The sequence below is a fragment of the Schistocerca piceifrons genome, chromosome 7 (genome assembly GCF_021461385.2).
Source record: "Schistocerca piceifrons isolate TAMUIC-IGC-003096 chromosome 7, iqSchPice1.1, whole genome shotgun sequence".
NCBI lineage: Eukaryota > Metazoa > Arthropoda > Insecta > Orthoptera > Acrididae > Schistocerca > Schistocerca piceifrons.
In genome coordinates, this window is record NC_060144.1 from 539,307,102 (window position 1) to 539,333,745 (window position 26,644).

General features: G+C 44.6%; 1 pseudogene; it reads left to right on the forward strand.

The window, feature by feature from the left end:
- The window catches only part of LOC124709071, a 59,387-nt pseudogene extending 36,284 nt beyond the window's left edge, over window positions 1-23,103 (forward strand).
- The last annotated feature ends 3,541 nt before the right edge of the window (window positions 23,104-26,644 follow it).

A 26,644-nucleotide genomic window follows, 5' to 3' on the forward strand; every position in this document is an offset into this window, starting at 1 on the left:
ATAAAAGCAACGAAACTGACACGCAAGTCACCGAAGTAGAATTTAATCGAAAAGCTTTTACCAGGTAAGGTAACTCAAGATGTTTATTTATTACCAGTAAACGTATCAGCCGTAGTTTCTACGGAATAGAAATTGAGAAGTTTGACGTGTTACTACAGATGTTATTCTTTCCGCGATTCCAAACCATTTCTGTAGGATTGAGATCTGAATGGGCCGACGGCAGTAAGAAGGGAACCATTTTGTTGCAAAAAAAACTGTCAGTCAGAGAAAGAGAAGGCTGTTGGTGTTTCGTAGTTAATGCGAAAAACTCGGCTTTTCGTGTCTCTAAGTATGTTTGAATTTTTTCTGTTCGTCTGTCCATGTTAGTTCGAAGTTTTTCTGTTGTAGTCAGAGCGGAGAGGTGACCTCGAAACGAAACTTAGCATTTATAACAACTAAACGTTGCTTGATGATGTTGTTTGACGGGACATGTCGGACACTGTCACTTTTCAAACTTTATCACAAAGTAGGGCTCATGAAAAATAAATAACGACTCATTTATTCTGACACGTTTTAAAACCAAATGTAAGCTTCTTTGCTAGTATGAAAGTATAGTTTTGTGTGACAAAAGTCTTGAAGTTTCTGAAGAGACGGTTATATTTCAGGTGTTCAAATCTGTATGAATTCCTAGGGACCAATCTGCTGAGGTCATCGGTCCCTAGACTTAAGCACTTCCTACACTAACTTAAACTGACTTATACTAAGAACAACACACACACCCATGCCCGAGGGAGGACTCGAACCTCCGGCGAGAGGGACCGCTCAATCCATGACATTGCGCCTCAAACAACGCGGCCACGCGGCGCGGCTGGTTATCTTTGCATTGGTCGTGATATCGCAGCAAATACTGTTTAATAATACATTTACCTATATTGCAATTGTAATATTTATTTCGTGCTCTTTACTTATTGTGATTTGGTGACGATACTGAGTACAGCTCCAGTCGGCGTCATGTTCCTTCTTCCGTAATATGCACACCACTCACTTCCTTAACTTCTCCTTGTAAATGTTTACTTCCACCTTCCGCCACCTTCTCTGTCGACATTATACACCTTTTTCGTTCTAATTTTCAGTAAAATTAATTATGTTTTCATCATTTGTGGTGGATTCCCATGAAGGTAAATTTCACGTTCCTTTTCGTGACCACTTTTACTGTCACACAGCGAGATTATTTAATTTGTTATTGCAGTAATTTTCCGAGTGAAATAGTACTTATCTGTGCACAGTTTTAATAACATTTTGAGGATTTCAGTATAATGCGGTTAGGCATAAACAAGCCTCAGGATGGAACCAGTGAATATACACTCCTGGAAATGGAAAAAAGAACACACTGACACCGGTGTGTCAGACCCACTATACTTGCTCCGGACACTGCGAGAGGGCTGTAAAAGGAATGATCACACGCACGGCACAGCGGACACACCAGGAACCGCGGTGTTGGCCGTCGAATGGCGCTAGCTGCGCAGCATTTGTGCACCGCCGCCGTCAGTGTCAGCCAGTTTGCCGTGGCATACGGAGCTCCATCGCAGTCTTTAACACTGGTAGCATGCCGCGACAGCGTGGACGTGAACCGTATGTGCAGTTGACGGACTTTGAGCGAGGGCGTATAGTGGGCATGCGGGGGGCCGGGTGGACGTACCGCCGAATTGCTCAACACGTGGGGCGTGAGATCTCCACAGTACATCGATGTTGTCGCCAGTGGTCGGCGGAAGGTGCACGTGCCCGTCGACCTGGCACCGGACCGCAGCGACGCACGGATGCACGCCAAGACCGTAGGATCCTACGCAGTGCCGTAGGGGACCGCACCGCCACTTCCCAGCAAATTAGGGACACTGTTGCTCCTGGGGTATCGGCGAGGACCATTCGCAACCGTCTCCATGAAGCTGGGCTACGGTCCCGCACACCGTTAGGCCGTCTTCCGCTCACGCCCCAACATCGTGCAGCCCGCCTCCAGTGGTGTCGCGACAGGCGTGAATGGAGGGACGAATGGAGACGTGTCGTCTTCAGCGATGAGAATCGCTTCTGCCTTGGTGCCAATGATGGTCGTATGCGTGTTTGGTGCCGTGCAGGTGAGCGCCACAATCAGGACTGCATACGACCGAGGCACACAGGGCCAACACCCGGCATCATGGTGTGGGGAGCGACCTCCTACACTGGCCGTACACCACTGGTGATCGTCGAGGGGACACTGAATAGTGCACGGTACATCCAAACCGTCATCGAACCCATCGTTCTACCATTCCTAGACCGGCAAGGGAACTTGCTGTTCCAACAGGACAATGCACGTCCGCATGTATCCCGTGGCACCCAACGTGCTCTAGAAGGTGTAAGTCAACTACCCTGGCCAGCAAGATCTCCGGATCTGTCCCCCATTGAGCATGTTTGGGACTGGATGAAGCGTCGTCTCACGCGGTCTGCACGTCCAGCACGAACGCTGGTCCAACTGAGGCGCCAGGTGGAAATGGCATGGCAAGCCGTTCCACAGGACTACATCCAGCATCTCTACGATCGTCTCCATGGGAGAATAGCAGCCTGCATTGCTGCGAAAGGTGGATATACACTGTACTAGTGCCGACATTGTGCATGCTCTGTTGCCTGTGTCTATGGGCCTGTGGTTCTGTCAGTGTGATCATGTGATGTATCTGACCCCAGGAATGTGTCAATAAAGTTTCCCCTTCCTGGGACAATGAATTCACGGTGTTCTTATTTCAATTTCCAGGAGTGTAGTTTTCAATTATTCACGTGCTGAGTAGGAGTACATGTATTGCTATTCAGGCTACTTGTCTCTCACTGACAAATGCTGCATGATTGCAAGTTTTTGTTATTCCACAACAACATACAAACGTGTGAATCACTATACACACACAAACACAAACACACGTACTTTCTACACTGTCTTACAGTTTTGGCTTGATAAGTGTAATACGACTACATCGCAAAAAAAATAAGACCCACACCTCAACTACAAATGATTGTAATACGCAAAATCAGGTCTCATAGACACAGACGGACACGTACTGAGATCAGAAGGGGAGGTCAAAGTTCAACCATTCTCGGGACAGCCGAGTTGTAGCAACGTGTCTGACTGGAGAGTGAAACACGTCCTAGGCATCGTCTTCCGTACTGTAGTTGCTAAGTTGGGAAGCCATGAAGCCAGCGTGATGTTGGAGCTCCTAATACCAATGATGGTTGAACGTGTTCTCCAATTTTATGGAACTAAGATGTTTCTCTCTTCATAAATTACACTACTGGGCATTAAAATTGCTACACCACGAAGGTGACGTGCTACAGACGCGAAATTTAACCGACAGGAAGAAGATGCTGTGATATGCAAATGATTAGCTTTTCAGAGCATTCACACAAGGATGGCTCCGGAGGCGACACCTACAACGTGCTGACCTGAGGAAAGTTTCCAACCGATTTCTCATACACAAACAGCAGCTGACCGGCGTAGTCTGGTGAAACGTTGTTGTGACGCCTCGTGTAAGGAGGAGAAATGCGTACCATCACATTTCCGACTTTGATAAAGATCGAATTTTAGCCTATTGCGACTGATCGCGTTGATGGAGATCCTATGACGGTTAGCAGAGTATGGAATCGGTGGGTTCAGGAGGGTAACACGGATTGCCGTGCTGGATCCTAACGGCCTCGTATCACTACTAGTCGAGATGACAGTCATCTTATCCCCAAGGCTGTAACGGTTCGTGCAGCGACGTCTCGATTCCTGAGTCAACATATGGGGACGTTTGCAAGACAACAACCATCTGTACTAACAGTTCGACGACGTTTGCAGCAGCATGGAATATCAGCTCTGATACCATGGCTGCGGTTACCATTGACGCTGCATCACAAACACGAGCGCCTGCGATGGTGTATTCAACGACGAACCTGTGTGCACGAATGGCAAAACGTAATTTTTTCGGGTGAATCCAGGCTCTGTTTACAGCATCACGATGGTCGCATCCGTGTTTGGCGACATTGCGGTGAACGCACATTGGAAGCGTGTATTCGTCATCGCCATAATGGTGTATCACCCGGCATGAGCCGGCCGCGGTGGTCTAGCGGTTCTAGGCGCGCAGTCCGGAACCGCGCGACTGCTACGGTCGCAGGTTCGAATCCTGCCTCGGGCATGGATGTGTGTGATAACCTTAGGTTAGTTAGGTTTAAGTAGTTCTACGTTCTAGGGGACTGATGACCACAGTACTTAAGTCCCATAGCGCTCAGAGCCATTTGAACCATTTTGAACCCGGCATGATGGTATGGAGTGCCACTGGTTACACGTGTCGGTAACCTCTTGTTCCCATTGACGGCACTTTGAACGGTGGACGTTACATTTCAGATGTGTTACGACCCGTGGCTCTACCCTTCATTCGATCCCTGGAAAGCCCTACATTTCAGCAGGATAATGCACGACCGCATAATGCAGGTCCTGTACGGGCCTTTATCGATACAGAAAATGTTCGACTGCTGCCCTGTCCAGCACATTCTCCAGATCTCTCGCCAATTGAAAACATCTGGAATGGTGACCGAGCAACTGGCTTGTCACAATACGCCAGTCACTACTCTTGATGAAGTGTGGTATCATGTTGAAGCAGCATGGGCTGCTGCACCTGTACATGCCATCCAAGCTCTGTTTGACTCAATGCCCAGGCGTATCAAGGCCATTATTACGGCCAAAGGTGGTTGTTCTGGGTACTGATTTCTCAGGATCTATGCACTGAAATTGCGTGAAAATGTAATCACACGTTAGTTCTAGTATTATATATTTGTCCAATGAATACCCGTTTATCATCTGCATATCTTCTTGGTGTAGCAATTTTAATGGCCAGTGGTGTAGATGGGCTAGTTGTGGCTGAAATTCTGCCTGTGTATTTCAGTATACTTTTGGTAATATTTCCCCTTATTTTTCCTCAGTTGGTAAAAATGGATACCACTGGAGATGCCTGGCATAAATGGACGAACCATGTTTAGCAGACAAAAATAAATTCAATTTCAAAATCAAAATTTCGATGTATGTTAAGTGGGTCTCGATCTTCAATCACATACATCTCTACGCATCCTGCAATTGCACTTTAATTACGTTAAGTGTAATTGTTAATGCCTTGTGTAATTATAAGAGACAAGTAAGGGAATAGGCGTCAGATGGACGCCAAGTCCATCTGCCCCCTTTGTGCATACGAACTGACGTTCCAGTACTTCCTATACAACGGCTTTTCTGCACTTTTACGGCGGAACGGAGATATCAAACATAAAACTTAATTGTTGAGCTGCGGAGCGATAGAACATAAAATCTTACGAGAGTAGTTTTTCTTTAATTGCCGTATAAAAGAAGATTGATGCGTGCAGCTGCAGGCGGCGGCAGCATGAAATGGCGTGTAGAGAGTGGAGCGTCGGCCGTGAGGAGCTTTTAATCTGCTCTTCGGCTCCGTCCCGGGCAGGTGCGTTGAGCACCGAGGGGGGTGGGGCTGGGGGAGGCGACGTTGGGGGAGGGGGGTGGGAGGGGTGCTTGTGTGGGTGTCGGCTCTGCTGCGAGCGGCGCAGCGCGTGTAGTCGGCTGGCCCGCGCCTGAATGGGGCCATTAAAATGAAAGGAGGGGCGCGGCCTCCCCGCTAATTGAAAGTAAATAATGCCCCTAATTGAAGTGCCACAGATTCCGTCTAGTTTGATTAATTGATGCACCTCTGTTCACCCTGTATGCTAAATGACGCCGCGCAACAGGAGCCCAGCACGTTGAGTTGCCTGGTAAATGCCACGTGACCTCAGGACCGCTGATAAGGGAAGAGTCAGAGATGTAGAAAACCACACCTGAGAGTGGTCAAGCGCACTGAACCAAGCGTGACTCTGTTCAAGCGTACTGAACCAAGCGTGACTATAAACTACACTACTGGCCATTAAAATTGCTACACCAAGAAGAAATGCAGATGATAAAAAGGTATTCATTGGACAGATATTTTATGCTACAACTGACATGTGATTACATTTTCGCGCAATTTGGGTGCATAGATCCTGAGAAATCAGTACCCAGAACAACCACCTGTGGCCGTCACAACGGCCTTTATACGCCTGGGCATTGAGTCAATCAGAGCTTGGATGGCATGTACACGTGCAGCTGCCCATACAGCTTCAACACGATACCACAGTTCACCAAGAGTAGAGTGACTGGCGTATTGTGACGAGCCAGTTGCTCGGCCACCATTTACCAGACGTTTTCAATTGGTGAGAGATCTGGAGAATGTGCTGTACAGGGCAACAGTCGAACATTTTCTGTATTCAAAAAGGCCCGTACAGGACCTGCAACATGCGGTCGTGCATTATCTTGCTGAAATGTAGGGTTTCGCAGAGATCGAATGAAGGGTTGAGCCACGGGTCGTAACACTTCTGAAATGTAACGTCCACTACTCAAAGTGCCATCAATACGAACAAGAGGTGACCGAGACGTGTAACCAATGGCACCCCATACCATCACGCCGGGTGATACGCCAGTATGGCGATGACGAATACACGCTTCCAATGTGCGTTCACCACGATGTCGCCAAATACGGATGCGACCATTATGATGCTGTAAACCGAACCTGGATTCATTCGAAAAAATGACGTTTTGCAATTCGTGCACCCAGGTTCGTCGTTGAGTACACCATCGCAGGCGCTCCTGTCTGTGATGCAGCGTCAAGGGTAACCGCAGCCATGGTCTCCGATCTGATAGTCCATGCTGCTGCAAATGTCGTCGAACTGTTCTTGCAGATGGTTGTTATCTAGGAAACGACCCCATCCGTTGACTCAGGGATCGAGACGTGGCTGCACGATCCATTACGGACATGCGGTTAAGATGCCTGTCATCTCGACTGCTAGTGATTCGAGGCATTTGGGATCCAGCACGGCGTTGGGTATAACCCTCCTGAACCCACCGATTCCATATTCTGCTAACAGTCATTGAATCTCGACCAATGGGAGGAGCAATGTCGCAATACAAAAAACCGCAATTGCCATAGGCTGCAATCCGACCTTTATCAAAGTCGGAAACGTGATGGTGCACATTTCTCCTCCTTACACGAGGCATCACAACAACGTTTCACCAGGCAACGCCGGTCAACTGCTGTTTGTGTAAGAGAAATCGGTTGGCTATTTTCCTCATGTCAGCACGTTGTAGATGTCGCCACCGGCACCAACCTTGGATGAATGCTATGCAAAGCTAATCATTTGCATATCACAGCATCCTCTTCTTGTCGGTTAAATTTGGCGTCTGTAGCACGTCATCTTCGTGGTATAGCAATTTTAATGGTCAGTAGTGTACTTGCTCTGGCCGCATCATCAGAAACAAGTTATGTTCCAAGTTATTGTGACGTTCCCTTAAACTGAGATCGATTAGAAGTAAAATTCTGAGACCCGTCTCAGCTGATGCCTGAATCAAACATGTGGATCTCACTACATCGAAGTGATAAAAGCCATGCGCTAGCAGTACGTTAATATACAGAGGGCCACAGTAGCGCGCGCAAAAGGTGAAAAAGGGCAGTGCATTGGGGAGCTGTCATTCGTACTTAGATGATTCGTATAAAAATGTTTCTCAAGTGATTATGATCGCACGATGGAAATTAACTAACTCTCAGTGCTCAATGGTACATGGAAATCGTTAGGGAACTCAATATTCTAAGATCCACAGTGCCACGAGTGTGCTGAGAATACCAGATTTTAGGCATTTTCTCTCACGAAGGACAACGCAGTGGCCTAGAGCCTTCACTTAACGACCGAGATTAGCAGCGTTCGCGTAGAGCTGTTACTCCTGACAGGCAAGCAAGACTGCGTGAAATAATCTCAGATATTAGAGGACGTACGAAGAACGTAATCGTTAAGATAATGCGGCGAAATTTGGCGTTAATGGGCTATGGCAGCATATGGCGTACACGAGTGCCTCCGCTAACACTACGACATCGCCTGCCGCGCCTCTCCTGGGCTCGTGGCCAGCCATATCGGTTGGACGCTAGGCGACTGGAAGACCGTGGCCTGATCAGATCAGCTCCGATTTCAGCTGGTAAGAGCTGATGGTACGCTTCGAACATGATGTAGACACCACGAAGACATAAACGCTAATTGTCAACAAGGCATTGTGCAAGCTGGTGGTGGTTCCATAATTGTGTGGGCTGTGCTGGCGTCGAATGGACTGTGTCCTCTGGTCCGACTGAAACGATAAGCGACCATAAGCAGCCATTCTTGGACTTCATGTTCCCGAACCACGATAAAAATTTTACGGATGACAATGAGCCATGTCACCGGGCCACAGTTGATTGTGATTGTTTTGAAGAACATTGTGGTCATTTCGAGAGAATGATTTGGGCATCCAGATCATCTGACAAGTATCTCATCGACCATTTATGGGACATAATGGAGAGGTCAAATAGGAAATCCTGCCCGCCCGGTTAGGATTGGGAAGGAGCGGCTCGTCCCCGGCACGAATCCGCCCGGCGGACTTCTGTCGAGGTCCGGTGAGCCGATCAGTCTGTGGATGGATTTTAGGCGGTTTTCTGCCTGCCTCGGAGAATGTGGGCTGGTTCCCCTTATTCAGCCTCCGCTACACTATGACGGAGATTGCTGCTCAGACATGTTCTCTGTTGTGTCGGTAGCTGGGCCGACACCGTGAAGTTGAGATTGCTGAAAATGAACTCTAGACTAACGCTGTAGCCGATAGTGCACGCACGGCATAAAGCAGACGGGCGTGAAGTCTGGAACATGAGAACTTATAAATGAATAAGAAGAAAAGTATGTAGATGCTTATTACTTATCTTTTATTTAGTCCTTGGAATACATCTCTCTTGAATACTCGTAAGCTATAGGCACTGATACAAATGGCGCCTTGCTATGTGGTCGCTATTAACTTAGCTGAAGGCTATTCTGTCTCTCGGCTAATGAGAGCGAAAGGCTTCGTACATCTGGGCGGTAGCTTGGTTCTCGTACAACTGGGCGGTAGCTAGGTTCTCGTACAACTGGGGCGAGTGCTCTCTCGTATCACGAGACCTGCCTTGGTGGTGGCGCTAGGTCTGCGATTACACAGTGGCGACACGCGGGTCCGACATGTACTAAATGGACCGCGGCCGATTTAAGCTACCACCTAGCAAGTGTGGTGTCTGGCAGTGACACCACATTCTCCACATACGCGAATACCACCAAACATAGGGTTTACACTCGTATGGTGTGAGGCGTTCCCTTTGGGGCTTCACCGGGGGCTGAACCGCACAATAACCCTGAAAGGATTGGTTCGGTGTGGGGCTACGGAGGGGTGAAGTGGACTAGGTATTCGTCGTAGTGTTGTGGACCACTGCGGCTGCGGCGGGGACGGGGCGTCTCCGTCGTTCCTAGGACCCCTGTTAACATGCAATACAATACAATACCCAAAATCCTGCACCTAAAACACTTTCGCAGTTATGGTTGGCTATAGAAACACCGTGGTTCCATATTTTTGCAGGGGACACTTTCAATGACTTTTTTAGTCCACGACACGTGGAGTTACTGCATTACGCAGGACGAAACGAGGCCCGTCACGATGAAATGAAATGAAATGATCGTATGGCATTGTTGGCGGGAGGCCCCATGCGGGGAAGTTCGGCCGCCGTATTGCAAGTCCTTTTTAGTTGACGCCACTTCGGCGACTTGCGAGTCAATGTAGATGAAATGGTGATGAACACACAACACCCAGTCGTCACAAGGCAGAGAAAATTCCTGACCCCGCTGGGTATCGAACCCAGGACCCCGTGCGCAGGAAGCGAGAACGCTACCGCAAGACCACGGGCTGCGGACGGCCGTCACGATATTACGATGTATCCCATGAGTTTTGTCACCTAAGTGTAGTGACAATGATTGGTTAAACGGGCTGCAGTCCATTCCAGAAGTTTGGCCCCAAGGTTCACATATACTACGCACTGTGTCCCATTTAGCAAATATTAAGTCAAAACTTTCCTGTATGTCAACAAATCTGTTACGTGGACGCAGTTCACAATTCAAATTAACAGTAACAACCACCATTGTCCAGTGTTCTCCCACTGTCGAAAACCTAGTTTTGGGAGATATTCACAAAAAAAAGAAACAAGTATTGCCAACCTGACCGACCTTCCACAGTATCAACTCAGTTTGAACAGCCTTTAGGGCCTCTCATAAATCCACACAGACGTGCTTCTCCCGACTAGTTGAATGGATTTGAAGCAACAAAGACGAAATATAAATACGTACTTCATAGTTGAATTAAGCTGCATCATGCTAGCATTGTTCTGTTTTCTATTTGTTTTAATACAAAGAAGGTTTTCTTTGCTCATTAAAGCATTTAATGTGTGTTATTGTGACTGCAACAATGTTAGAGTCAAATACTCTTTCCACATTACGTTCTATTATCTTATCAGAACAAAATAAATGTAATTTTTACAAAATCTGTAACTGCTGTGAAAATATCTCAGCTTACAGTAGTTTTATGTGTTCGTTCTAAAAGCAGTCATATAATTTCGAGTTGTATTATTTCAAACGTTGTGAAGAATTGAATATTGTTATGAATACTCTATTATTACTAATTCACCTTACACTTTTGGGATGGTGTTGTACTTATAAAATATGATCTTTTGTCCTCTACCATTAATTAAATGATGAAACTTACTTCTGAAAACAATCGTTTAATTGAATCGAAATATTGCTTCCCAAATCATTTCATTAACACGTTGCAGATATTTAGAATTAACCAAATCAATGGTCTCTCAAGACACCTGTTACCCTACTGTGGTATTTTGTTCCTATAAATCCTCATTTCATGGTAATTAAATATGGGGTGAAAAATTTAAGCATACTTAACATTCGAAACGTTGCCTTACTACATGGATCCTGAAATATAACGTCACCAGGATTGTAGGGTGCTTACGGAATTAACATGCTATTAGTGATTTTATGCTGTTATTATAAACATGTTTTATGTATAAAAAAGTTAATTTAAGTAATATCAGTCTAGGTTAGAGTAAAAGAGTTGTCGTGAGCTTTAATAATCGATAACAGAGTATGGAGATATTTTTCATTATTCATAACAAAGCATGATACTTTTGTTTAGAGAATAAATGCTAACAGTTGCCAGTAATTTTAAAGTATTGCCCTCGTCCTAAGAGACGTCTTATTTCTGCCTTGAAAACTACCTTTAATTCCAAAAGAAATTTCAATTCAAGATAATTTTACATTTTAGCCTCATTATAATGTTTGTTCATAGTTTATATTTTGTGGATGTCAGACAATAACTTAAATTTACCTTCTTTTACATATGTGTCAGTCTTTTCTATGTTTTTTTTTATTTTAATGGAAGTTTGTTTTGCCAAATGAACAACATGTTTTGAATATTTACTTGTATCTGCATGTTTCTTGCTTAACGTGTAAAGTATTGATAATGACAACTGGCTCTCAGTGAGCACTTTTGTATGTACATAATATGTAATACTACAGAATTTACTCCTATTAAGTTAATAAACAAGTTACAGAATCTTTTAGAAAGGACGGAAGAACTGAAAGTGGCAAGACAGTGTCAAGCTACCGGCAATCTTCCACTTCTCAGTTCAATACTCATAACCAATAAACCGTGCCGACGTTGCACAGTTTCAGACTCTGTGCTTTAACTTACAACTCATAAACGCTTTAATTGCTGATACGTCATTATGTGGCAGTTAATTGCGATAATAACTATAATAAATCGTACCAGGAACGACGTTTTTTCATAAGTCTTAGATACTGCGTGTGACATCAAAATGACATCGCGGTTGCACGAAACGTTGTCAGGTGTTAACATCGTTTAAAGACCAGCATTGAACGATAACGACCGGTGACAGTGGTTCCTATGATTGTTGATGTTACGTGTGACATCAAAATGACGGTACGTTTGCTGGAGGTCTTGTGAAATGAGTGTCACCACTTGAGTATCTTTGGTTTAAAATGACTGAACGAGTACTGTAACTTCAGCCTCTCGGCTACCTCTGCAGATAATCGGAAATGTAAGGCCGAAGTATTAGAAGAGGAAGAAGAATCAGAGTTTATTGCCTGCACTCCCAAAATTTAATGGATCAGTTATTACGCTGTGAAAACATTAAAATGCTTAAAGTGCCTGTATTTTGTTGTATTTAATGAGGTGCTGAGAGAACTGAAGGTTTTAAACAACATAGTTCTTCTTCATCAAACCTGCGTAGAGACTATTTCTGGATCCTCCAGAGAACTCTGCATCGATGTAAGACTGTTGTGAGAGCACCTGCTCCTCTTTCGTTAGAGAGCACAGAGAGATATGGCATAACAAAGCCAGCCATTGGTGACGCCGCAGTTGCTGACCCAAGCCTTTAAGCTGCTGGAAGTGGCCATGCCTGGTCTGGCAAATCAATTCGCCGCAATGTTTGCGCAAGATGATCGTCAACAGCATTTTACCGTGCGACAACCTGCTGTAATGTCCGTCGACCCAGCCATCTGAGCGCTATAGAACGCACGGAACTCGGCAAACGTTCACCACAAAGATACGAGCATTCCAGCATCTCACAGTCTACGCACAAAGTCACTATCAGTCCTGCACATATGCTCTTATTTTCGTCAAAACATTTATATCAGACTGATTTATTGATGCTTTCACTGACGTCAGCTATAGGTACGCACAGTGCATGATTCATCTTCCGCTACCGATGTGTTTTATGTAACATGCAAAGCCTTGAAATAGCACCTGCACTAATTTCATATTCTCCCGTTTGTTACGCTCAAACTATTAGCCGTACAGAAAAAGAACAACGGGCTCTTTTTCTAGGAAATTTAATTTATTTAAATTTTGTAAAGGGATACATTTTCATCGAAGGTGATAGTTTTCGAATTATTCCATAAAACTGTACAAAAGTGATCTTCAAACGTGTTTTTCATCCGTAGCTCGAAAACCGTGACATCTAGCGGAAACGTATCTCAGCACAAAAATTCACTACATCAAATTTCCAGCAAAAATGTCCTGTTCATTATCTGTAAAACTACTGGTTTACTCATAGGACGTGAGAGAATATGAAAATCTCATACATGGTTTTTGAATGAAGTGTATGTTGCATAAACCCAACAGTACGGGCAGCAGCATCACCTCGTATAGCAGCGTAGAACCGTTACATGTAGATGAATCCACTAGCAAATCCGAGACTGTTAGATTTTCAGCGACTAGGTTCGACCTGTAAAGCGTATTGCAAGTTTAACATCACAAGAAACCTGCCAGTACAGTGTAATATCCGAGTCAGCATTGATGCGAAGTGAGGAGATATTCCACAGTATCAGTGAGGATATGACCACGTTAAATCCTCTAACTAAAAGAAATCTACACAAATGTGACATGTTTCAAGACATCAGTTGATAACTTCCTCGGTACTTGCTCTGTCGAAATGGGAAAAAACTGCACTGTAAGACCGAGGTCTTAATAAACACAACACATTATTGGTGGTCTCGTGGTTAGCATCGCTGCTTGTCGATCGGAGATTCCTGGTTTCATTCACGCCCGTGTCCGAAACTTCCCTTGCTCGGAGTCTCGGGAGACTCAGTTTCTGTGTAGTTGCAATCATTTCACTTTCAACTACACTGACGTGGAATGCGCCGAAGAGACGTCAAGTAGAAATACTTTGCAAGAGCTAGTTGAAGAAACTCAGACGGTGTGATGATGATATTTGGTTTGTGCAGAGCTCAACTGCCAGGTCATCTGTGATCGTACAAGGTCGTAATTTTCACACAGTCATATTGTTATACAATGCAATGTGGCCACTGTCACGGCTGATGATGATGAGATGATAAGGCCAACACAAACACCCAGTTCCCGGGTAGAAAAATCCCCCAATCCGGCCGGGAATCAAACCCGTGACCCAATGATCGAGAGGCAGCAACGCTAGCCACCAGACCGTGACCTGCGGACTACTCAGACGGTGGCTACCTGCCAGTGACGGGCACACGATCACTATCGTTTCAGTGAGGGCGTTTGGTGTACGTATCACCGTGAGGTGGAGAGAGCGACACGTGGGAGGAGATGGCGGAACGACTCATCGAATCAGTCGGACGACTCATTAAAATAAGGAAAAAGTATTTCTTCAAAACGATATTGCAGCCCACCGATTTCTTGCTCCTCGACTATCTTCTGCTCTTAAAGTGTTTGATTTTAGTTTAAAATCTAGTTTATAATCAAGCATTATTACCATTACAGTCAAGAAAGTGTACTTGAAATCGATACTTGTAAAATGATAATAAAGATATGGAGGCGAATCACTTATCTATCATTGAATTTGTTTTATGGACTATTCAAGATATGGAAAGGAATTTTCGTTCGACACATGATAGTACACGGAGGGCTTCGCTGTTTACTTTCATATTCAGTTCACTTAAGGGGAGCCGGAGGTGGTAAAATCCAAAAGATTACGATTTTTTTTTTTTGCTACCGAAAATTAATTGGAACATTCCTCTTTAATGTAAACTTTGAATTATTGTTCTACTCGCCCTAGAAGTGGAGTTATTACCATTTTACCCCACGCCTGCTGGGGAAATGGGCGGCCGTTGAATGCATCTAACACCCTCTCGTGACTTCCTGGCGAACTGCTTGTGACTTTCTCGGCCTGTTACGCATACAGCAACATAATGTTACGCATGCAGCGAGTGTGCAAGGGTTGGATACGTTGTTTTCTGTGACAAATGAAGCGCTAAGAGCGTGGAACATCGTCTCTTTGCTGTTTACCGTTTCGAATTAGTTCAGTTGGTAGTATTATACTTCTTGTGTAAAGCGTTGTTCTGGTTTCGATCCCACGTGTTAGTAACCATGTATATAAGAAGAGGAAGAAAGTAGGGAAAGGAAATTAACACTAATACCAAGTTGCGATACTACAATTACTGAAACAGTGCGTTCTTCTGCTAAGAAACACATTGCCGGCCATAGCCCTGTGACATCTTCTAGCAAGAAGCTGACTGGTGGACGTGACAGATTTCGTGAATATGTTAGTGACAGTGATGATATTAACGAAGTACTGAATATTATATTATCATCTTCTGTGCTGAAAGAAAGTGTTCTGTGCAAAATGTGTTCAAGTGTAGGAGTGGGACTAGAGATAACAAAGCACTTTGGTTTAGCTTGTGAGATGAAGATAATCTATGCATGTTGCAAGTATCAAGTGACTTTCTACAATTCACATGCCAGTCTCTTTGGTGAAAATGGACGATCTAGAGTGTTTTATGTGAATGTTAGACTTGTGTATGGTCTTCGATCCATTGGAAAAGGGTCTGCTGCTGGTAAACTGTTTTGTGGTATTATGAACTTGCCATCGCCTCCAAGCAAATTTGGGTACTACTGTAACCTGGTAGGATCCTGTGTTGAAGATGTGGCTTTGAAAACCATGAAGGAAGCAGTGGAGGAATCTGCAGAAATGAACGGTGGTTCTAGGAATTTGGTAGTGGCATTAGATGGTTCCTGGCAAAAGAGGGGCCATAAATCCCTGAATTGGGTTGTAACTGCTACTTGTGGTGATAGTGCAAAAGTGATAGATGTTGCAAAATTATCAGAACATTGTAGGTGCAAAAATAAAATCAAAGGAGAGCACAGTGGAACCTGTGAGGCAAATTTTAGTGGATCAAGTGATGCAATTGAAGTTGATGGAGTGAAACAAATGTTTGAACGTTCAGTTCCCAGATACAACGTTAGGTACAAATACTACCTTGGGGATGGTGACTCCAAAGGTTTCAAGACTATAGAGGAACTGAAACCACATGGAAATGAATTTGTAGTTGAAAAGTTGAAATGCATTGGGCATGTGCAAAAGCGTATGGGTGCACGGCTTCGAAGGCTCAAACAAACTTTGGGTTCAAGTAAGCTCAGTGATGGAAAGACAATAGGTGGGAGAGGCAGGCTTACTGATGAGGTGATTGAACGTTTACAGAGATACTATGGGTATGCTATAAGGCAAAATACTAGTAATGTTAGTGACATGCGAAAAGCAGTGTGGGCGTTGTTCCTTCATACTGCCTCTTCCAATGAATACCCTCAACACAGCCTGTGTCCAAAAGATTCCTGGTGCAAATATAATGCAAAAAAGGACTATGATCACAAACATGGTTTGTCAGCAGCTGTCATAAATGCAATAAAACCAATTTTTCATGACTTAGCACAGCCAGAATTATTACACAAATGTCTACACGGAAAGACGCAGAATCCTAATGAGAGCCTAAACAATTTGAATTGGAAAGTGATTCCTAAAAGGGTGTTTGTAAGCATAAAAGCACTGCACTTTGGCATTTATGATGCAAAAGCAACCTACAACCAAGGGAACAGTGTGAAGTGTGAAGTTCTGAAGGCATTAGGATTTACAGCTGGGGTGAACACTGTATGAGCACTAAGAAATATTGACAGAGAAAGGATAAGAGGAGCAGGAAGAAGAGAAAGGCATATGAAGTATGATGGAACAACAGGCCAGAAAAGAAGACAGAAGAGGAAGCTTTTGGAGGATGAAGAAGAAGACCCTGATAATCCATCCTATAGTGCAGGAATGTATTGAGGAACTTTGATAGCCATTTCCCGTAAATTATAATTTTTCGAATATAAGGAACATTTTCTCAAAATACACTCAAGCTAGAGAGATGAAATTTTATACAGCACTCCTAGTGGTCAAACTTACATTGTAACACAGCCATTTGGCAATATGTTCAGTAGTTTCATTTCAGTTTCATTATAAAGCAATTATTTGTAAAAAAATATTTTGGGTCGTTAATAAAAAGAATAATTGGAAGGAAACTAGAAAAATACACCAAAATCCCTCTGTCATAACTGCAATACTAAACCACTCTAAATGTAAAAAGAATTCAAATTTTTCTATTTGGTAGTTTATTCATAAATGTTCCTCAAACTTAGTGATTTTAACATGGGCAGCATAGGCACCTCCGGCTCCCATTAATACTTGTATAACTCGAGATATTTAAAGAAGTGTTCTTTTTTTGTAACGATGAACTTTTCAAACTGGAATTGAAACTCTTCCCAAAACATTACGAGAAATGAACTATAATTGAAAGCCAAGACGAGTGTAACTGTCTATTGCGAGGTAATGAGGTGAGGCTCTCTTGCTAGGCTACAGATTTATGTGCACCAATATCATATACCTGCCCTGCTAAGAAGAAACGTATTTTCATGAATGAGATTTTCACTCTGCAGCGGAGTGTGTGCTGATATGAAACTTCCTGGCAGATCAATACTGTGTGCCCGACCGAGACTCGAACTCGGGACCTTTGCCTTTCGCGGGCAAGTGCTCTATCATCTGAGCTATCGAAACACTCCTGACAGAAAGGAGTGCAAGTTGTAATCTGCCAGGAAGTTTCATATCAGCGCACACCCCGCTGCAGAGTGAAAATATCATTCTGGAAACATACCACAGGCTGTGGCTAACCCATGTCTCCGCAATATCCTTTCTTTTAGGAGTGCTAGTTCTGTATAATTCGCAGGAGAGCTTCTGTAAAGTTTGGAAGGTAGGAGACAAGATACTGGCAGAAGTTAAGCTGTGAGTACCGGGCGTGAGTCGTGCTTCGGTAGCTCAGATGGTAGAGTCGGCCTTCAGCGGCCGTGGCGAGCGGACGCGCGGCGTGTTTACGTCCTCGCTGCTGCTGGCTGTGTGCTGTTTACTGGTGAGTAGACGCTGTTCTAGCGGCCACAATAACGTGTTATTGTGTGAAAACGTTTGGAACCGGAACATGAACAACATAAGGCGCAGAGACACGTTGAAATTTGTATTCGATCACAACTATGCACCACCGAAGTCTTTTGAGATAGAATTATGGATTGAGGAAAGTCTGAAACGATCCTTTGACGATATTATCGGCGTACACCTGTCGATCGTTAGTAGCGTTGTCTACATCAAGTTTAAAACCGCTGATATTTGCGAACAGATCTTGCAGTCATGTAGTGATAAGCCTAAATTTAAGCACCGTGATGGGAACATCGGGGAGGTTAAGGTTTTGCATGCAGGATTTGGTCTTCGAAGTCTTCGAATTTTTGAGTTACCATTTGAAGTACCTGCGGCTGAAATCGACGCGGTGCTGAAAAGTTATGGTAAAGTTGTTAGCAATGTTGCCGAAAAATGGGCGACGTTTAAGGTTCCTGTCCTGAACGGTGTTCGGCAGGTTAAAATGGAAGTGCAGAGGCACATACCATCTTACGTTACTATTTGTGGATACAGGGCGATCGTCATATATGATGGTCAACCGTGTACCTGCTCTGGGTGCGGTGCCACGGATCACGTACGTGCTCAATGTATCCAACGAAGGGTGACGCAGTTGCCACCAGGAGACACCATGCCAGCTAATACGATGACTTCACTACCGCTGACATATGTAGCGGCAGCTCGCACGAACATGGCCAACGTGGAACATTCAGTTGTGGACACAATTTCCAACGCCTTGGACGATTACCAAGTGACGCCAATGGAAACTTCCACCACAGAGGACATCACTGATGTAATCCCTGAGGTTCCAACGGAAACTAACGAGCCAGTGGGTACGAATTTGGCCAGCCTTCACTGTGATGTACAATCCCAAGGAAACATCAACGATTCGGACACTGGCAACAAACAGATGCCTGTCTCTGCGCAAACGGCAGGATTAACTGGTGGGCAAGATAGCGTTTCATCTCCAGAGGCTGACGAAAATGGAAGGCGAGGCAGTTCGCCGAAGAAACATAAGAAAAGGAGGATAGCCCACAAGAATGCCGAGCAAACTGCACCAAGTTTGCTTGAGAAAGGTTTGCAAATTGCCCGCGACCTTACCGATGCCCTACATGGAAACCCTGATGAGAAGCAAGAGAGTGGCACCAGCGATGTGGCAGACACCACGAAGCCCCATTCATAGGTCGGAGACCACGCTCTCGCAGAAGGGGAAAAGACTACACGGCGGGTCTTCAGTGATAGCTCCACACACCTCCGTCTGGCTGAGACAGCCTCACACACCAAGAGGGACTCAGTTAATGTTGGCGACTGGGCAGATGACGTAGAAGGCATGGCAGTGGACACTGAAACGAATAAGGTCGGCCGGGCGAAAGGTACTTCCTCAGCTGTGAGGGATGAAGAACTCTAAAGGACGGGACCTGCTTCAACAACTCCGACAGAGGACGCTGATTACATTTCTGATACTTATTAATGGTTCCCACCGACGTCTCCCTTCCATACTTGGATTGAGACTTCGCACCACTAGCTGTAAATGCCTCCTCCGTTTCAGGATTACAAGTTAGCTATGTTAAATATCAATAAAATTACCTCGACTCAGAAGCTGTACAGTCTTCGCGACTACCTTTATAGCTGTGACGCGGATATTGTGATGCTGCAGGGGGTAGACGACAACCTTCACCTAGACATTCCTGGCTACGAAGTGGTAAAAAACACCACTCCGGATAGCTCTTCCGGTACGGCTTTCGTAATCAAAGAGGGAGTGACCATCTCTGACGTCGAACTACTGGAAAATGGGAGAGGCATTTCGTGTCTAATTCACGGTATACGATTTATGAACATCTACGCCCCTTCTGGTAATCAAAATAGAGTGCACAGAGCCCAGTTCTTTGTTACTTACCTGTTATATCTGTTACGACGGAATCCAGAAGACGTGGTACTTGGGGGTGACTTCAACTGCGTTTTAAAGCCAAAAGGTCAAAGGCCGAATTTTAATGGTTGTCCAACTCTCGCAGTGTGTCAGCTCGAACTGGAGGACACATGGGAAATACTACATGGGGACCAAAGCTGCTTTACGTATTACACCGCACAAACTGCCAGCCGCATCGATAGGATCTATGTGGGGAAAACTCTGAGGGGGCAAATATCGGCAACGGAAACGTGGCCAATATGTTTCTCAGACCACTTGGCCTACCACTGTACCATTCGTATGAACAGACAGAAAACGTTCCGTGGCGAAACAGGATGGAAATTAAATGCAGACATCCTCCGAGAGCAAGGGCTACGAGAACAGTTGCAGGAGGTCTGGTAATCGAGTCTACACAGACAGGCTACTTTTCCGTCTGTCACGATGTGGAGGTGCCACTATACGAAGCCTCGACTTATTAGGTGCTTGAAAGCCTATAGCTACGCCAGGAGCCGCTCGCAAAAGGAGACCTTTGAATTTTACTTTAGATACTTACGTGATTTATACTCCGAAACGTCTGTCACGCGCGAAAACATCGTACAAATTAAAAGGATTAAGGCAAAGTTGTTACTACTGAAACGGAAACAAATGGAAGGTCCCAAAATCCGCTCTAGAGACACCAACAGTGCTTACGATGAACATCCATCCTCGTTCCACCTTGACAGAGAGAAACGACGAGCAAGACAAAAACTGATCAGTAAATTGAAAACGGAAGATGGCAGCTTCTTGACGACTCAGATGGAAATAAAGGATTATATCACTGACTATTACCGGAGACTCTATATGGCAGACCCGACAGATGATGAGATCATCTCCGCCATGCAAGATCTTCTAACAGCGAAACTAGCCGAGGCTGACAGGGAGTCACTGATGAGTGAAGTCACTGCGGATGAAATTAAGATGGCCTTGAGGAAGGCTCAGCCTAATAAATCCCCTGGCGCGGATGGACTTCCCATTGAATTTTATAAGGAATACTGGCATCTACTGGAAAATTGTTTTGTGCATATATGTAACGAAATTAGAGCAGGTCTGCAACTACCAGAAGACTTCAATGGCAGTTTAATTGTACTTGTTCCGAAACAACACCCACACGAAGACATCAATCATTTTCGACCAAACTCCCTCCTGAATTCCGACAATAAGATTGTGGCCCGCGTGTTTGCAAATAGAATTAAAAACGTCCTAGGGACGATAATCCATCACAGCCAGTCAGTAGCAATAACTGGACGCACTATCATCAAAAGTCTTGCGGATTACAGAGAGATCATCTCGTTCAGTGCAATTACACGGCCGACTGCAGCAATTCTTGCTTTAGACCAAAGTAAGGCTTTTGACCGGGTTCCGCACCGCTATCTGTTCCAAATTATGAAACATCTTGGATTCAGTGACGACTTCATTACAGTGATTCAAAATATGTACACCGCTGCCACTTCTAAGGTCATTGTTAATGGTTAGTTCACCCGACCGATTCCTATTGAAAGATCAGTAAGACAATGATGCCCCATGTCTATGCCTCTCTACGTAACAGCAATTGAACCACTTCACCGGATGCTCCATTGCAAACTTCAGGGCTTAACTGTCTACTCATGCAACATAAAATGTATTGCCTATGCGGACGACGTGAGTGCTGTCACACGGTCGGAACAGGAGCTACGTGAGATCACTGACAGTATCACTGAATACGAACGAGCATCAGGCTCCAAATTAAATTATAGGAAGACCGGATTATTGCCGATTGGGGGAGGCTTTCCGACAGATGTAACTAGTCCCTACAGGTTGTGCGAGACTGTCAAACTGCTGGGTATAAAAATGAGCAGTTGCCCTATAAGAACAACGGCAGTCAATTGGAAAGAACTCTTGGCCATCACGAAAGCCTGCCTTGAACAAAATAAAAACAGAGAACAGAATCTGCTTCAACCAGTTCAATTCATCAATACCAAGACCCTTTTCAAAATATGGTATGTTGGGCAGGTTCTCCCGGTGGTAGACATTGTTGCCAGGGGCATCATGTCGGCAGTCGGATGGTATGTTTGGAGGGGTGAGATATTCAAGGTGGGGATTAGCGTCGTCACTCTCCCTCCGGCGGAAGGGGGCCTGGGTCTAACAGATGTCTCAACGAAATGCAAGGCTCTCCTAGTATGTAATACACTGCAGCTGTGCCACAAATACCCCGACAGCGCACTTCGTATGGCCATAAGGACATATCAACCATACAACATGCTAATACCAATAAACCTGGGGGAAGTGCACTATAAGGCGAATCATATCAGGATGTTTCTCTTAGAAGCCAGCTACCTGAAGTCGAAATCGAGTGCTCCATTAAGTGATCTAACATCTGCTCAACTATATCGGTCTATGAACGAAACTGGAAGAGCCAACCGAATGGTGACGAAGTACCCCTCTACGGATTGGACTGCCGGCCGCGGTGGTCGTGCAGTTCTAGGCGCTGCAGTCCGGAACCGCGGGACTGCTACGGTCGCAGGTTCGAATCCTGCCTCGGGCATGGATGTGTGTTGCCTTTAGGTTAGTTAGGTTTAAATAGTTCTAAGTTCTAGGGGACTGATGACCTAAGATGTTAAGCCCCATAGTGCTCAGAGCCATTTGAACCATTTTGAACGGATTGGACTAGAATCTGGACAAACATCAATAACAGTGTTCTAGGCACTGACGTCCGATCCGCTTGGTACAAAATTGTCAATCAGACAATACCAATTAGAGAGAGACTCCATAAAATACATCTGTCGGTGTCAGATAAGTGTCGAGAATGTAATGTCATCGACACCTTACAACACCGTTGTGCCTGTGGTGAGAACGGCCATATATTGAACTGGTGTCGTAGGACCATGGCATCGATCTGCAGGACAACAACGCAGAACATCTCTCTAACGTCGGTTCTCCAACCGGATGGAACTTACTATCCGGTAACCAAAAAGAACACGTGGACGTGGTTGGCAGCGCACACACTGCACTACATCATAAATGCCCAGGAAGACCGGACATACATGGGCTACAGAGTATTCCTAGCCACACAGGCTAAGTTACTGATGAGGGACCCAAAATATAAGGGGAAGTTTGCCAATTATATGGCGACATTACAACTAGTGACGATATGACACACATACGATGAAGAGACTTATAAGACGATGCCAGACGAACAGATGGATGAACGAACAGGTGTTCAGTTTTTAAAACCCAAATTCACAATTATTGTACTTGTACATTTTTTTTTTTCGTTGATTACATTAGGACTTCGTTTTGTACTATCATCGATAGTCGAGAGAAAGTTTTCAGTTTGTGACTCACGTTGTGAATGTCACTTTATCCGAAGGATCATTGCCTAACATCACACTCCAGCACACCACAGGACGGTCTGCGGACTTCAGCGACGTCTGCCCTGACAACTACGAGAAGGAAACCTGAGCGAAAAAGAAAGGATCACTTAACGAACGAGGCCAAGCTTTAATGCTTGGGGTGTATAAAGTGAAGGCTTATTAATTTCGAGAAGACGAGTTTTGAGGATCGCGTGTCAGCTGAGTCAGTGCCACCTTGTTGGAGGACGAGCAGGGGAACGTTTTCAAGGAAAATACTATTCTTTTCCTCACAGAAGAAGTATTTTTATTTCGTCATGAAGAAGAACATTACGCAGAGGAATGATTTAAAGGAAAACAATTTTCTTTTCTTTACAGAAGAGATATTTTATTTCATCTTGCAGGAGAACAATTTCTTTTAATGGCGATGAAGCCAGGCCGAGAAGGCAACTTCTGTCGAGCGTAAGGATGGGTTGAAGGGGAGGAAGGAGACCCAAAAAATAAAACAGAAAAGATGGTAGACCACTTGCCCGCGAAAGGCCAAGGTCCCGAGTTCGAGTCTCGGTCAGCCATACAGTTTTAATCTGCCAGGAAGTTTCAACGTATTTCATATTGGAGCCAATTCATAGTCAAATATACGAGTCAGCAACTTACTATCGTCCTAACTGAAACTGTGCTGGTGTGCAAAACATAAGTAGGAAAGTAAACTTCGCATTATGTCTCACTGCCAAGTAACGCAGCCGGATGAAACCTGGACCATACACAGAAAACGCTGTTACAGCATTGTACAAAAATTGTATATTTATCGATAGACAAAAATTGCACTGATACCACCCCGATTTATCAAGGGTAAGATGTTCTTATGGTAGGGCGTTACATTCCACCACCATCGCGAATGACAACTGCTGGATGGCCGCTGGTGCATCTGGACGTGCAGAAATATGTCTCCTTAACGCATCCCACACGTCGATGGAACTAAACTCTTGGGGACGGGGAGGTCCGCCCATTCCAAGAGCTGCTCCATCTGCCAAGTTAGATGTGGTCACGTCTGTCATCCTTTGCAATTCGAGCACAGTATGACATTCTCAAAGAAGAGAGATCATGAGTGGTACAAGCACCTTCGAGGGTACCCATCTGACGTATCACAAAACAATTTCTCTTCACAATATTTTTAAATGATAACATAAGTGTTGTGTCGGTAGCTGGGCCGACACCGTGAAGTTGAGATGGCTGAAAATGCACGCTAGACTAACGCAGACGGGCGTGATGTACTGGAACAGGATACGTAATTAATGTTAGGAAGAAAAGTACGGAGCAGGATTAATACTTATCTTTAATATCATTGTGGTACATCGATCTTGACGATACACAGGAGACTTTGAGTTCAATCACTGTATGGCTAATGCGCCTTGCTAGTTCGTAGCCATTAACTTAGCTGATGGCTATTCTGTCTCTCGGCTAATGAGAGAGAAAGGCTTCGTACATCTGGTCGGTAGCTAGGTTCTCGTACAACTGGGCGGTAGCTAGGTTCTCGTACAACTGGGGCGAGTGCTCTCTCGTATCACGAGACCTGCCTTGGTGGTGGCGCTAGGTCTGCGATTACACAGTGGCGACACGCGGGTCCGACATGTACTAAATGGACCGCGGCCGATTTAAGCTACCACCTAGCAAGTGTGGTGTCTGGCGGTGACACCACAATAAGTAACGTCAGATGCCCCATGAAGCTGTTCGAGGTTTCTGTATTCATTTACTGTTCGGATAATTCAGCCTCTAAACGGTGTGGCATCTTTAAAAAAAATGGCTCTGAGCACTATGGGACTGAGCATCTGAGGTCATCAGTCCCCTAGAACTTAGAACTACTTAAACCTAACTAACCTAAGGACATCACACACATCCATGCCCGAGGCAGGATTGGAACCTGCGACCGTAGCGGTCACGCGGTTCCAGACTGAAGCGCCTAGAACCGCTCGGTCACAACGGCCGCCGTAGCATCTTTAATCTTAAGTTAATAAATACAGTTACAGTCATTGTTACCATGCCTCTCTGTGTCCTGGTGTCTTCTGCCTGTTGAGGAATGCAACTTTCTTCAGTTCCTTATTCCAATGGTCGGATGCTTTACCTTGTGCCCTTCGTCTTTCTCTGGAACTCTAGTACTTGGTCCATCTTCTACCATTTTTTCGTGAAATATTTCCTTCCCATTTTCGAGCCTTTAATCTTTCTATGACATTCTCAATTCCTGCTCTTATGTCTTTACTTCTTTTCCGATCTATCTTAATGAATGTTTATCTGTTTAGTGTCTGTTCTTAGGGACATGTCCGAAAGACGGGTAGAGGATTCTACCTCTACACTGTGTGGCGTGTAGGAATTTCGGCTGGACGTGAGGCATTTTCGAATAGCCCAGGGGTTAAGCAACCGTTCTAGAGGAGCCGAGGATCTACTGTCGCCTCTCGATGCAGCACAGATTTCCACAGGTCGCCGTTGCGTTTAATGCAGTTCTCGTATGCAGCTGAAATCTGAAAATTTCTCTGCCATTTCATGATGAGCCCTAGGAGCTCTCTAAACTGTTCTAAATTATGTTTTGAAAAACATATTTGAAATCGAGGTTTCACAGCCATAGTTTTGCTGGCGTATTCATATAAAAAACATCGTGTTTCTTCCATAAACTCTCATACCAAGCCTGATTAGACGGATAATTTCAGGTTTTAAGTCTACATAGGTATCAAATAAATGTCACAAATATATTGCTTTCCAGTTTGTATACAGTTGTTGTTTAATATTATTTGTTTTGCAGTTACCCACTAATTGTGCGTAATACTTCTTTTGGACAGGTTTACCTTATGACCCACTTTTCGCAACTGTCTGATAAATGTTTTATGGAGGTGGTGTTGCACAAATTTAATGGGGGATAGGAACAGCTTTACGCAAAAAACAGCTGTAATAGTGTATTTTATTTCAGAAAATCGGTTTCGGTCTAGGATCAGATTTTTATCGAGTCCAAAAATTATGCCAATTATGCATTTGCGTAATTGGAATAATGGAACAATATACATCTGTTAACTGTTGTTCTAACTATGGAAGCGCATAGGTGAGACGGTTTGTCGACTCTACAGCGGTCTGATCCTGCTCGGTCATCTGTGTATTTCATTACGCGGTTCTTAATACATCTGATAAATCGTTTACAAAGGATCTGTGATGTTGTTGAACAGGACTACTATATCGTCTAGAAATCTCAATGAGACTTTTCCCATTTATTTTGATTCCCCTACGACTCCAAACAGCCATCTGACTGCTATAAATTGTTTTGGGGGTAGAGGATCACTCTACTTTGGTCATCTGAGTGCCAGTCTGTTAAGTCACGGTATTTCAGAGTTTTCATCAGATTTTGGAGTTTTCTGTTAAAAAGTTGCCAAGGCAGATAATTGGAATGGACTGCATAAAGCCTTCGAAGGCATCGATGGCCGACGCTATGATTGACGTTTCATCATAAGCATAAGCAAATACACTACTGGCCATTAAAATTGCTACACCAAGAAGAAATGCATATGACAAACGGGTATTAATAAGACAAATATATTATTCTAGAACTGACATGTGATTACGTTTTCACGCATTTGGGTGCATACATCCTAAAAAATCAGTACCCAGATTAACCA